Genomic DNA, 11240 nt, shown 5'->3' with positions numbered 1-11240 from the left:
GAGATAATGCCACTGCACTCCAGCCTGGGCGACAGAGTGAGACTCCATCTCAAAAAATAAAAATAAAGTAAAATGATGACATCCAAATCACAATTTCTCTTACAAGTATACTTCACCGGAACATTGAGGGCACAAGCTGATGGTGGGTGTCTTGGACCCCAAAGCTGTGGGGGTGAGGAAGGCCTTTGCAGGGCTGCTGACCACCCAGCATGCCCAGGAAGCTTCCAGAACAGGGGCTGAGGGAGGAAAGAGGCTTGGGGTGTAGGAGGCTGCAGGATTTTATGTGGGGCAGCCCGTTCCCCTCCCACTGCAGTGACAGGCTCTGGAATTTCTTCAGAAATTCGGCTAGATCTTGGGAGCCAGAACCCTGGAGAACCTAGAAAGGAGACAGCCCCTCCCAAGGCCCCACCTGGACTCTGCCTGGGGTCACAGCTGGGTGAGAACTGATGCCCAGACTGGTCCAGCCTCACTCCGACTGATGCAGGTGGCCTGGGCCCTGAGACTGGCCTTGGTCTCCCCATCCCTGGCTCCCTGATCTGTCCCCAAGCACCCCCACCCCAGGCCCTGTCCCCACTTCCCCCCGCCCCACCTCCTTACCGCCCTCCTCCCGAAGCACCGACTCCGCCCCCTCCCTCTCTTCCTTATCTTTTTCTAACCTTTCGCATTTTTTAGTCTCATTTCCTGTCGGGTTTTGCATTTCCCTCCCCCGCCCCTCCCAGCCTATGACATACTTTCTCTCCTTTATTCTCTCCTGCCTCCTCTGGCCTTCGGACTCCTGCCCGCGCCGCCCGCAGCCTCCTCCTGGCCCTGCAGCCCCTGGGTGGGCGGCGCCCCTCGGAGGACGGGTCCGGGCCCGCGGGGACGGAGGGCCCGGTCGCCTGGAGGAAGCCGGAGGCCTGCGTGGAGGAGGCGCCCCGCGCAGCTGGCTGGCGGAGCATGAGCGCCCCAGGTAGGCGCAGCGGGGATGGGAGAGCTGGCGGAGGGGGAGCACGAGGCGGGGAGTTGGGAGAAGAGAGGAGGGCACGGAGAGGAGATGGGGGGCATCAGTGAGATGACACGGTGGGGAGGCGTGGGGGGATGGGAGTGGCTCCTGCTGGTCCCGCGATGCTGGGGTATCCTTCCCTCTCCATCTCTGTCCCCCTGCCCCCCTTCTCTCTCTCACTCTCCTCTCCCCCTTTTCCCTTCCAACCCTTTTTCTCCCTCACTTTCCACCTTGTGTGCCTCTACTCCGTGTCTCTCTGAGCGTCTCTGAGTATCACCCCCCAGCAAAGCCCCTACCTACTCCTACTGGACAGGAAAAAACCGGGGGTCAGGAGGCTGCAGCCCCTTGGTGCACCTGCCCCAGAGGGAGGAAGAGAAACTTTTCTGACACCTGAAAGGCCCGGAAGTTTGCAGACCACAGCCCAGCCTGACTCAGAGGCTCCTGGGAAGGTGGGGCCTGGCTCAGGGAGGAAGGGCAGCCCCATCAAAAGTGGGTGCGGAGCTGGGAGATGGGAGAGGACAGCCCCCGGAGGAGACTCTACTAGAAAGGGGGTGGTGGGGGCACAGGAGGGGGCCCAGGTTCCCGACTGAAACCCGGAGCAGGTCCTAGCGGCCTCAGGCCTGAAAGCCACCTCCCTCAGGAGGCCCCTCCAGGCCCGCTGGGGCCACCAGGACTTCTGCTGAGCCCCCTCTGCAGATAGGGGCAGAGAGGGTGTTTCTGTACCTCGGGGGCTCTGAGCACCGCTGGAGGCTGTCACGGGGACCCAGGTTCATGGACAGTGGTCTCAGCTGTGAGCTTCGGGGCTGCCCACACAAACTTGGTCTTGGACCAAACTGACCTCTCTCTGCCTGGCCTGCTCTCAAAGCCTTTGATTTGTAGTTCAAAAAATTTTCTCCTAACATTTATGACTCGTCTTGAAGGTATAAGTTTACCAACCTACCAGAAAGGGGAGAAAAATAGTCGATCATTCATTCCGTGTTTATTGAGTGCTCAGCCTGTGCATAATGCGTGCCGGAAATCCCGGGAGCCAGGAATTAATATGAGGACAGGAATTTCTCTGTAAGTGTCCATTTCTGTGCTTTCGCGGAAACTCCAGTTCTCTCCCCAGCAAGGCATCTGTAAAGAGATGACACCCCTGCCTCGGGCCAGGGCTGCCCTGAGGAGCGCAACAGTGACCAGGACTCAGCGTAGTCAAGGCCAGGGAATGCTTGGACCCGTGTGGATGTTACTTGCCTGGGTATCAGATAGGCAGGCCGTGGCTCCACTGGCCCCAGCGGTCTTCAGTTAATGCATGAATGGTCCTTGATGTGATTTTTAAAAAATCGTGGTGAAATACACATGACATAAAATTAGCTCATTGAACCACTTTGAAGCGCACAGTTGAGTGGCGTTAAGCCCATTCACGTTGTCTTGCGGCCGTCACCACCATCCAGCTCTTCCCAAACCGAAACTATGTCCCCCATTAAACAACAGCTCCCTGGCTCCCTCCTCAGCCCCTGGCAGCCACCCTTCTCCATTCTGTCTCTAGGAATCTGATGACTTTCGGGACCCCATATAAGGGGGCTCATACAACCTATGTCTTTCCTGTGCCTGGCTTATTTCTCTGAGCCTCATGTCCTCAAGGTTCATCTGTGTTGTAGCCTGTGACCAAATCTCCTTCCTTTTTCAGGATGAATAATATTCTATCGTGCAGATAGATCATATTTTGTGTATCCGCTCATCCTTTATGTGATTTTAAAAAATGACTTCTGGATGGGCGCAGTGGCTCATGCCTGTAATCCCAGCACTTTGGGAGGCCAAGGCGGGCAGATCACCTGAGGACAGGAGTTCCAGACCAGCCCGGCTAAAGTGGAGAAACACTATCTCTACTAAAAATACACACAAAAAATTAGCCTGGCGTGGTGGCGCACGCCTGTAGTCCCAGCTACTTATGAGGCTGAGGCAGGAGAATCGCTTTGAACTGGGGAGGCGGAGGTTGCAGTGAGATGAGATGGTACCACTGCACTCCAGCCTGGGCAACAGAGCAAGACTCTGTCTCAAAAAAAAAGACTTCTAAACCAAGCTCTTCTAAAGATGACACACTTGTTTAAATCCTCAGTGGGCATGTGTGGGTGGCTTTGTACTTGGTGCCACAGGGGATGCAGGAGGGATGTGAGAAGCAGCGCTCCACCCTGAATAGGTTCATCACACAGTCTGTGTACACCATGGTCAGAGTGTGGCTGAGACACACGTGAGCTGGAAAAGAATTAGGAGGAGCGGGAAGGGCAGCAGGGAGTGAGCTTGGGAGATGGTAGGACTCAGAAGGTCCAGGGATTCCTGGAAGGTTCCAGGCTGAGATGGTGCTGAAAATCTCAGGGAGGAAGGGCATCCCCACCAAAAGGGGCTGCGGAGCTGGGAGATGGGACAGGACAGCCCCCTGTGGACACTTTACTAGGAAGGGGGTGGCAGGGTCACAGGAGGCGGCCCAGGTTCTAGGAGTCCAAGAGTTCGAGACCAGCCTGGGCAACATGGCGGGACCTTGTCTCTACAAAAAATACCAAAAAATTAGCCAGGCGTGGTGGTGTGCATCTGCAGTCCCAGCTACTTGGGAGGCTGAGGCAGGAGGATCATTTGAGCCTGGGATGCGGAAGTTGCAGTGAGCTAAGATGGCGCCACTGCACTCCAGCTTGGGCTACAGAGCAAGGCCCTTTATCGAAAAAAAAAAAAAAAGTGAGGGGCAATGTCTGGACTTCCTTATCCTATGCAGTGATTCTGGACCCTTCCGATAAAAGACTTGCTTCCTGGGACTGAGGGGCTGTGTGACTGTGGCTTGGTGGTGGCTGGCAGGGGCCGTGGAGATGAAGACGCACTTGTGATCATAGCTCCTCATAGCATGTCATGCGTGAAAGGCCAAATGGGGTCCCGATTTTCAGATGATGATGAAAAGGCGTGTCAAACGCTGAAAAATGGAGCCTCTTCGAATCCATTTTAAAAGCCACCTTTAGGCATGGTGGCTCACACCTGTAATCCCAGCACTTTGGGAGGTGGAGGCGGGCAGATCGCTTGAGGTCAGGAGTTTGAGACCAGCCTAGGCAACATGGTGAAACCCCGTCTCTACTAAAAATACAAAAATTAGGCAGGCGCCTGTAATTCCAGCTACTCGGGATGCTGAGGCAGGAGAATCGCTTGAACCTAGGAGGCAGAGTTTGCAGTGAGCCGGGATTGCCCCACTGCACTCCAGCCTGGGCAAAAGAATAAGACTCTGTCTCCAGAAAAGAAAAGAAAAAAAAACAACCACTTTCCATTCCCTCTTGCCCAGCCCCTGCACTCTTTGCTTTGCAGGCAGTGCCCCCAGCGGCATTCCATCTTTTGGGTTGGAGCCCATGAAGGCATGGGTTCGAGGCATGACTACTGATCTGTGCTAGCCATGTGACCTTAGACAGGCTTCCCGTCACCTCAGCTCTCTGAAAGTCATTTCTCTAATGAAATCAGGATATCAATACTGGTTATTTTCAGTATTGTCAGTTACACCAAGCATAAAATGAGAAAATGCGGCATATGACATAGGATTACCTTTGCCGTGATGACTAAGGTCTGGAGCAGATCAGAGGTTGGACTCTGGAGTCCAGACCCAGGGCTGCAGTGCCAGCCTTCCCGCAAACACCAGCTGGATGGACCTCGTTACTTTTTTCTGGTGCAACCTCAGATTCCTTATCTGCAATCTTAATCTTACGGGGGAATTATGAGGCCCAAGGAAATCATGGACGGAGCTGATGCTCCGTCAATCTACCCTGTAGAAAAACCCTCTCTCTTGGTGGTTGCAGTACCCAATCAGTCTAGAAAATATCTTGATTGGCTGGGCACGGTGGCTCATGGCTGTAATCCCAGCACTTCGGGAGGCCAAGGAGGAGGATGGCTTGAGTCCAGGAGTTCCAGACCAGCCAGCCTGGGCAACATGATGAGACCATGTCTCTACAAAACAAATACTAAAAAATTAGCCAGGCATAGTGGTCCCTCCTTACTTGGGAGGCTGAGGCAGGAGGATCATTTGGGTCTGGGATGCAGAAGTTGCAGTGAGCCAAGATCACACCACTGCGCTCCAGCTTGGGTGACAGAGCAAGACCCTGTCTCAAACAAACAAACAAACAAACAAAAAAAACAGAAAATATTTTGATCGATTGATTGAAATACAGAAACAAAAACAAAAAGAGAAGGAAAAGGCAACCTTCAAGGGAGCCCCTTAAACATGCTCTTCTGCTAAAGAAAAATTAGAAGGCAGCCGGGCGTGGTGGCTCACACCTGAAATCCTAGCACTTTGGGAGGCTGAGGTGGGCAGATTGCCTGTGGTCAGGAGTTCAAGTCCAGTCTGCAGTCTGGCCAACATGGTGAAACCCCATCTCTACTAAAAATACAAAAAAATTACGCAAGCGTGGGGGCAGGCACCTGTAACCCCAGCTATTCGGGAGGCTGAGGCAGGGGTATTGCTTGAACCAGGGAGGCAGAGGTTGCAGCAAGCCGAGATCATGCTACTGCACTCCAGCCTGGGCAACAGAGCGAGACTCCGACTCAAAAAAAAAAGAAAAAAGAAAAGAAGAAAAATTAGAAGGCACAGATTCCAGATGCCAGCCTCTTCCTGTGGCAGGCCACATAAGAAAAGCATGGCCAGGGCACTGCACGCTCCATACAAAGAAGATGCCCCATGCCTTGTCTGCATTCTCTCCTTGAGGGACTGCCTCTCTCTGGGTCAGTGGTTTTAATGGGGTGATTATTTTCGGAAGGATAACCTTTTGGGTTGTGATTTGTTCAAGGGCTCAGAAATTATAATGGTCACTGTCACATTTGTGTAATAGGTGTTGGTGGCCGAGAGCCAGAGGGTGATAAAAGTCCTTCCAGTCCCATCTGTGTGGCTGTCACTTCTTCTTCTCCTCTCCTGCTCCTCCAAGCACACTCGTTCCTCTGAAGTGCTGGGTTCCTCCTGGCCCAGCTGGGGCCATTCCTCAGTGGGCATTAATCTTGCAAGTGTGAGAGCGAGAGAGGGGCATGTGCAGTATCCATGCTGCAAACAGGGCTCCATCCTCCTCTGTGTGGTTCTGTGTCTCGCATGTCATCTTCCTTCCTGCCCCTCTGCAACTCAGGAATTTGCTGTCTTTATACCCAAGTACCACAGCAGCAGAGTGGGGGCTGCCCCATGCCATGTCCTCGGTCCTAGTGGTGTCAAAGGCAACACCTGCCAGGACAATGCTGGTTATGATCGCTGCCGTCCCCTGGGGCTGGCCTCATTCATTAAGAGGCAAGATTTAAAAAAAAAAAAAAAAAAAGCCAGGCATGAGGGCTCACGCCTGTAATCCCAGCAGTCCAGCACTTTGGGAGGCAAAAGCGGGAGGATTGCTTGAACTCAGGAGTTCGAGACCAGCCTGGGTAACATAGCGAGACCCCATCTCTATAAAAAATTTAAAAATGAGCCAGGTATGGTGGTATGCACCTGTGGTTCCAGCTACTCAGGAGGCCGAGGTGGGAGGATTGCTAGAGCCCAGGAATTTGAGGCTGCAGGGAGCCGTGATTGCACCACTACACTCCAGCATGGGCAACAGAGTAAGACCCTGTCTCAAAAAAAAAAAGGCAAAGCTGCTTTCTGGAGAGATCTACAGACTTAGAGCCTGGCAGACAAGGTGTCCATTCCAGCTCCACTGCCTGCAATCTCTGTGACCCCAACAAAGTCACATGATGATTTTGAGCCTCAATTGCTGCACATGTAAAATGGGTGTAAAATTACCACCCCTGGCTGGGCACGGTGGGTCACATCTGTAATCCCAGCACTTTGGGAGGCCAAGGCAGGCGGATCACCTGAGGTCAGGAGTTTGAGACATGGCAAAACCCCGTCTCTACTAAAAGTACAAAAATTAGGCCGGGCACGGTGGCTCACATCTGTGATCCCAGCACTTTGGGAGGCTGAGGCAGGCAGATCACAAGGTCAGGAGATTGAGACCATCCTGGCTAACATGGTGAAACCCTGTCTCTACTAAAAATACAAAAAAAAATTAGCTGGGTGTGGTGGTGGGAGCCTGTAGTCCCAGCTACTCGGGAGGCTGAGGCAGGAGAATGGCGTGAACCCAAGAGGCAGAGCTTGCAGTGAGCCAAGATTGCACCACTGCACTCCAGCCTGGGCGACAGAGCAAGACTCCATCTCAAAAAAAAAAAAAAGAAAAAGAAAAGTACGAAAATTAGCTGGGCATGGTGGTGGGCACCTGTAATCCCAGCTACTTGGGAAGCTGAGGCAGGAGAATCACTTGAACCCGGGAGGTAGAGGTTGGAGTGAGCCAAGATTGTGCCACTGCACTCCAGCCTGGCCAACAGAGCGAGACTCTATCATAAAATAATAATAATAATGATACCAGCCCTAGATTAGCATAGACCAAAGTGTTTCCAAACGCACCGAATGCGTCAAGGGCTTCTGTGGGCTTCTGCTTTTAAGTTTTACTTCTGACTTGCTTATTCAGAGGCCAGGAGGGAGAGCAGAGAGAGATGAGTTAAATGCAAAACAGAATATATGTGGCAAAGAGCTATTTCCTTAATTTACTAAGAACTCTTGAAAACCAATTAGACACGGGAACTGGCACACTTTTTCTTGAAAGCTCCAAATAGTAAATATTTTTGGCCTTGTGAGCCAGAGAGTCTCTGTCGAAGGTACCAACTCTGTCCTTGTGGGGTGGAGGTGGCTGCCGATGGGAGTGAGTGTGGCCACTTTTGGCGCAGTGGACGGTACAAGACTGGACCCTCAGTGGGAGTGTCCAGACCCCAAAATTAGTGAATTGAACCAATGGAAAAAATGGTGAAAGGTACAAACACGTGGAATATGAGCAGGTCAGTCAGCATGCTTCATTTGTAGTTAAATCCATGTGAAGAAATACAACAGGGACAAAGCGTTTTCCACCTGTCAGACTGGCAAACATCAAAAAGTTTGATAGGCCGGGCATGGCAGCTCACACCTGTGATCCCAACACTTTGGGAAGCCCAGGTGGAGGGATCACTTCAGCCTAGGAGTTTGAGACCAGCCTGGGCAACATAGTGAGATCCCACCTCTACAAAAAATTTTAAAAAATTAGCCAGGCATGGTGGCACGCACCTGTAGTAGTCCTAGCTCCTCCAGAGGCTAAGATGGGAGGATCACTTGAGCCCAGGAGTTCGAGGCTGCAGTGAGCTAGGATTGCACCACTGCACTCCAGCCTGAGCAGTAAGCAAGACCCCATCTCTAAAACTAAAAGAAAAAGAAAGGCAAAACTGATTGCCCATCAGTAAAAATAATAATAATATTTTTAAAAAATTAAGGTATAACACACGCACAGTACAGTTTCAAGCATACAAACAGCTTGACAGGCTTTTACATATACTTCTGGAGCCCATCACCCAGATCAAGATCTGGGTCCTTTCTAGGTTCTGGGGAAGTGCCATATCCCCTCCCAGTCGTTACCCCTCCCCTCTCCCCTAAGCGAAGACCCTTCCAACCTCTATACATCCTTGAACTTCACATGGACAGAGTCACATTCAATGTTTCTTTTTCGTTGCTACACAGTATTTCGTGGTATAAATTTACCTCAGTAGGGGCAGGCACTGTGGCTTATACCTGTAATCCCAGCACTTTGGGAGGCCAAGGCAGGCAGATTGCTTTTAGCTCAGGAGTTGAAGACCAGCCTGGGCAACATGGTGAAACCATCTCTACAAAAATTCAAAAATTAGCCAAGCATTGGTGGCTTGCGCCTATAATCCCAGCTACTCAGGAGGCTGAGGCTGGAGAATTGCTTGAGCCCAAGAAAGTGGAGGTTGCAGTGAGCCAAGCTCTCACCACTGCACTCCAGCCTGGGTGACAGAATGAGACCTGAATCGAAAAAAAAAAAAATTACCACAATTTACTCATCCACCTGACCATTGATAAACGTTTCTGTTGCTTACAGTTCGGGGCTATTATGATGAAACCACTGTGAACATTCTTATGTGTGTCTTGGTGGTGATGGCCCTTAAAAAAAAAAATCTGGAAGCAGCCTGGGCACAGTGGCTCATGTCTATCATCCCAGCACTTGGGGAGGCTGAGGCAGGAGGATGGCTTGAGCCTAGTTGTTTGAGACCAGCCTGGGCAACATAGGGAGACCCCATCTCTACAAAAAATGTAAAAGTTAGCTGGGTGTAGTGGCCATGCCTGTGGTCCTAGCTCCTTGGGAGGCTGAGGTGGGAGGATCACTTGAGCTCAGGAGGTAGAGGCTACAGTGAGCTGTGATTGCACCACTGCACTCCAGCCTGGGTGACAGAGGGAGACCTTGTCTCTGAAATTTAAAAAATCCAAGGGGGGCCGGGTGCGGTGGCTCACACCTGTAAGCCCAGCACTTTGGGAGGCCGAGGCAGGTGGATCACGAGGTCAGGAGATCAAGACCATCCTGGCTAATACGGTGAAACCCCGTCTCTACTAAAAATATAAAAAAATTAGCCAGGCGTGGTGGCGGGTGCCTGTAGTCCCAGCTACTCAGGAGGCTGAGGCAGGAGAATGGTGTGAAACCAGGAGGCGGAGCTTGTAGTGAGCTGAGATCGCGCCACTGCACTCCAGCCTGGGCTACAGAGTGAGACTCTGTCTCAAAAAAAAAAAAAAAAAAAAAAAAAAAAAAAAAAAAAATCCAAGGGCAAGCAGAGGCCCTGTGCCCGCGTTTTCTGCGGTTTAGTAAATTGCTATGTCAGTGGATAAATGTTGGTGTGAAGTAAAACTGTAACGTTATTGACATTAGTGCTTCGTTGCCTGCCTCTGCGTAAGGATTATGTGATTCGTGGAAATCTTCTAAGAAGAAATGGACTATTTTTAAAGGGATTCAGGTATAGTTGGTTCCGGAGGAAACGTTCAGCAGAATAATAACGATACCTTACACCACCTTCCAAAACTCCTGACTTCAATTCTCAGACGTGTTTCAAAAACCAGCTTGTTAACCTGCGGAGAGCCTCTGGGAGCTGACACGGGGATCCCTGTTTGCCAATGAACAGGCACCGTGATCCCTGTTTGAGTCCCTGAGGCACGCAGAGGTTCTTGGCTCTTCGTAGGAGAGTTCTCGATCTTTGAAAAATGTGTCTCCTCCTTCTTAAAGGATGGCCTTTTACCAGGCCCTGTTCCGAGTGTTCTGAGCTCGGGGAGCTCTTAGACTGGCGAAGAGCATGACCTAGTGGGGAAAGGACCCAGCTCCGATACGAGCAGAAGGCCGTCTGTGCGCCGGGGACCGGTCACCCTGTCTCCTCACTCATTTTATGTGGAAGTTTGATGTAATTTTGCCTTGCAATATTGCCCAGGCTGGAGTGCAATGGTGCCATCATAGCTCACTGCAGCCTCAGCCTCCTGGGTTCAAGCAGTCCTCTCACCTCAGCCTCCCAACTAGCTGCGACTACAGGCACGGGACACCATGACCGTCTAATTTTTTTATTTTTTGTAGAGATGAGGGTCTTGCTATGTTGCCCAGGCTGGTCTCGAACTCCTAGGCTCAAACTACCCTCCAGCCTCAGCCTCCCAAAGTTCTGGGATTACAGATGTGAGCCACTGTGCCCAGCCCTGTATCTTTCTTAACAAATTTATACATATATACATATTACTTTTTAAAAATTATATATATAATTATATGTATAATTATATATATAATTGTATATAATTATGTATATATTTGTATACTATATAATTATATTTATATAATTTATATATATAATTTAATAATTTTATATATACACTTTTATTTTCTTTGAGACAGAGTCTCACTCTTGTTGCCCAGGCTGGAGTGCAGTAGCGCAATCTCGGCTCACTGCGACCTCCACCTCCTGGGTTCAGGCAATTCTCCTGCCTCAGCCTCCTGAGTAGCTGGAATTACAGGTGTACACCACCACGCCCAGCTAATTTTGTATTTTTAGTAGAGATAGGGTTTCACCATGTTGGCCAGGCTGGTCTTGAACCCCTGACCTCAGGCGATCCGCCTGCCTCAGCCTCCTAAAGTGCTAGGATGACAGGCATGAGCCACCGTGCCCAGCTGTAATTTTAAAATATATTTTAAGGATCAACCTTATGTCTTATGGCAGAGTCAGACTAATGGGCCTCAGAGGCCCTCCTCCCACTGCACTGGTGGCCCTACTTCCCCGTCCAGCCTGCCTGGTGCCTCCTGCCTCTGCGCCTGGCACCTGACCCTGCCCTGGGCCTGAGATGATGATCCGGCCACCTGCCAAGGCCCACTCTGCACAGGCACCAGAGCCCACCTCTCCAATCAAAGCC

General features: G+C 51.1%; 1 protein-coding gene across 2 annotated transcripts in view; it reads left to right on the top strand.

Annotated features, from left to right (window-relative positions):
- The first annotated feature begins 748 nt into the window (after nt 1-748).
- The window catches only part of CARD11 (caspase recruitment domain family member 11), a 137985-nt gene continuing 127493 nt past the window's right edge, over nt 749-11240 (top strand). For both annotated transcript variants that reach the window (XM_003274949.4, XM_012496262.2), the window contains exon 1: nt 749-949. The gene's annotated coding sequence lies outside the window, so the exon portion shown is untranslated. The remainder of the gene's footprint in view (nt 950-11240) is intronic.

Source organism: Nomascus leucogenys, chromosome 17 (assembly GCF_006542625.1).
Source record: "Nomascus leucogenys isolate Asia chromosome 17, Asia_NLE_v1, whole genome shotgun sequence".
NCBI lineage: Eukaryota > Metazoa > Chordata > Mammalia > Primates > Hylobatidae > Nomascus > Nomascus leucogenys.
This window is presented reverse-complemented; position numbering and strand designations above follow the sequence as displayed.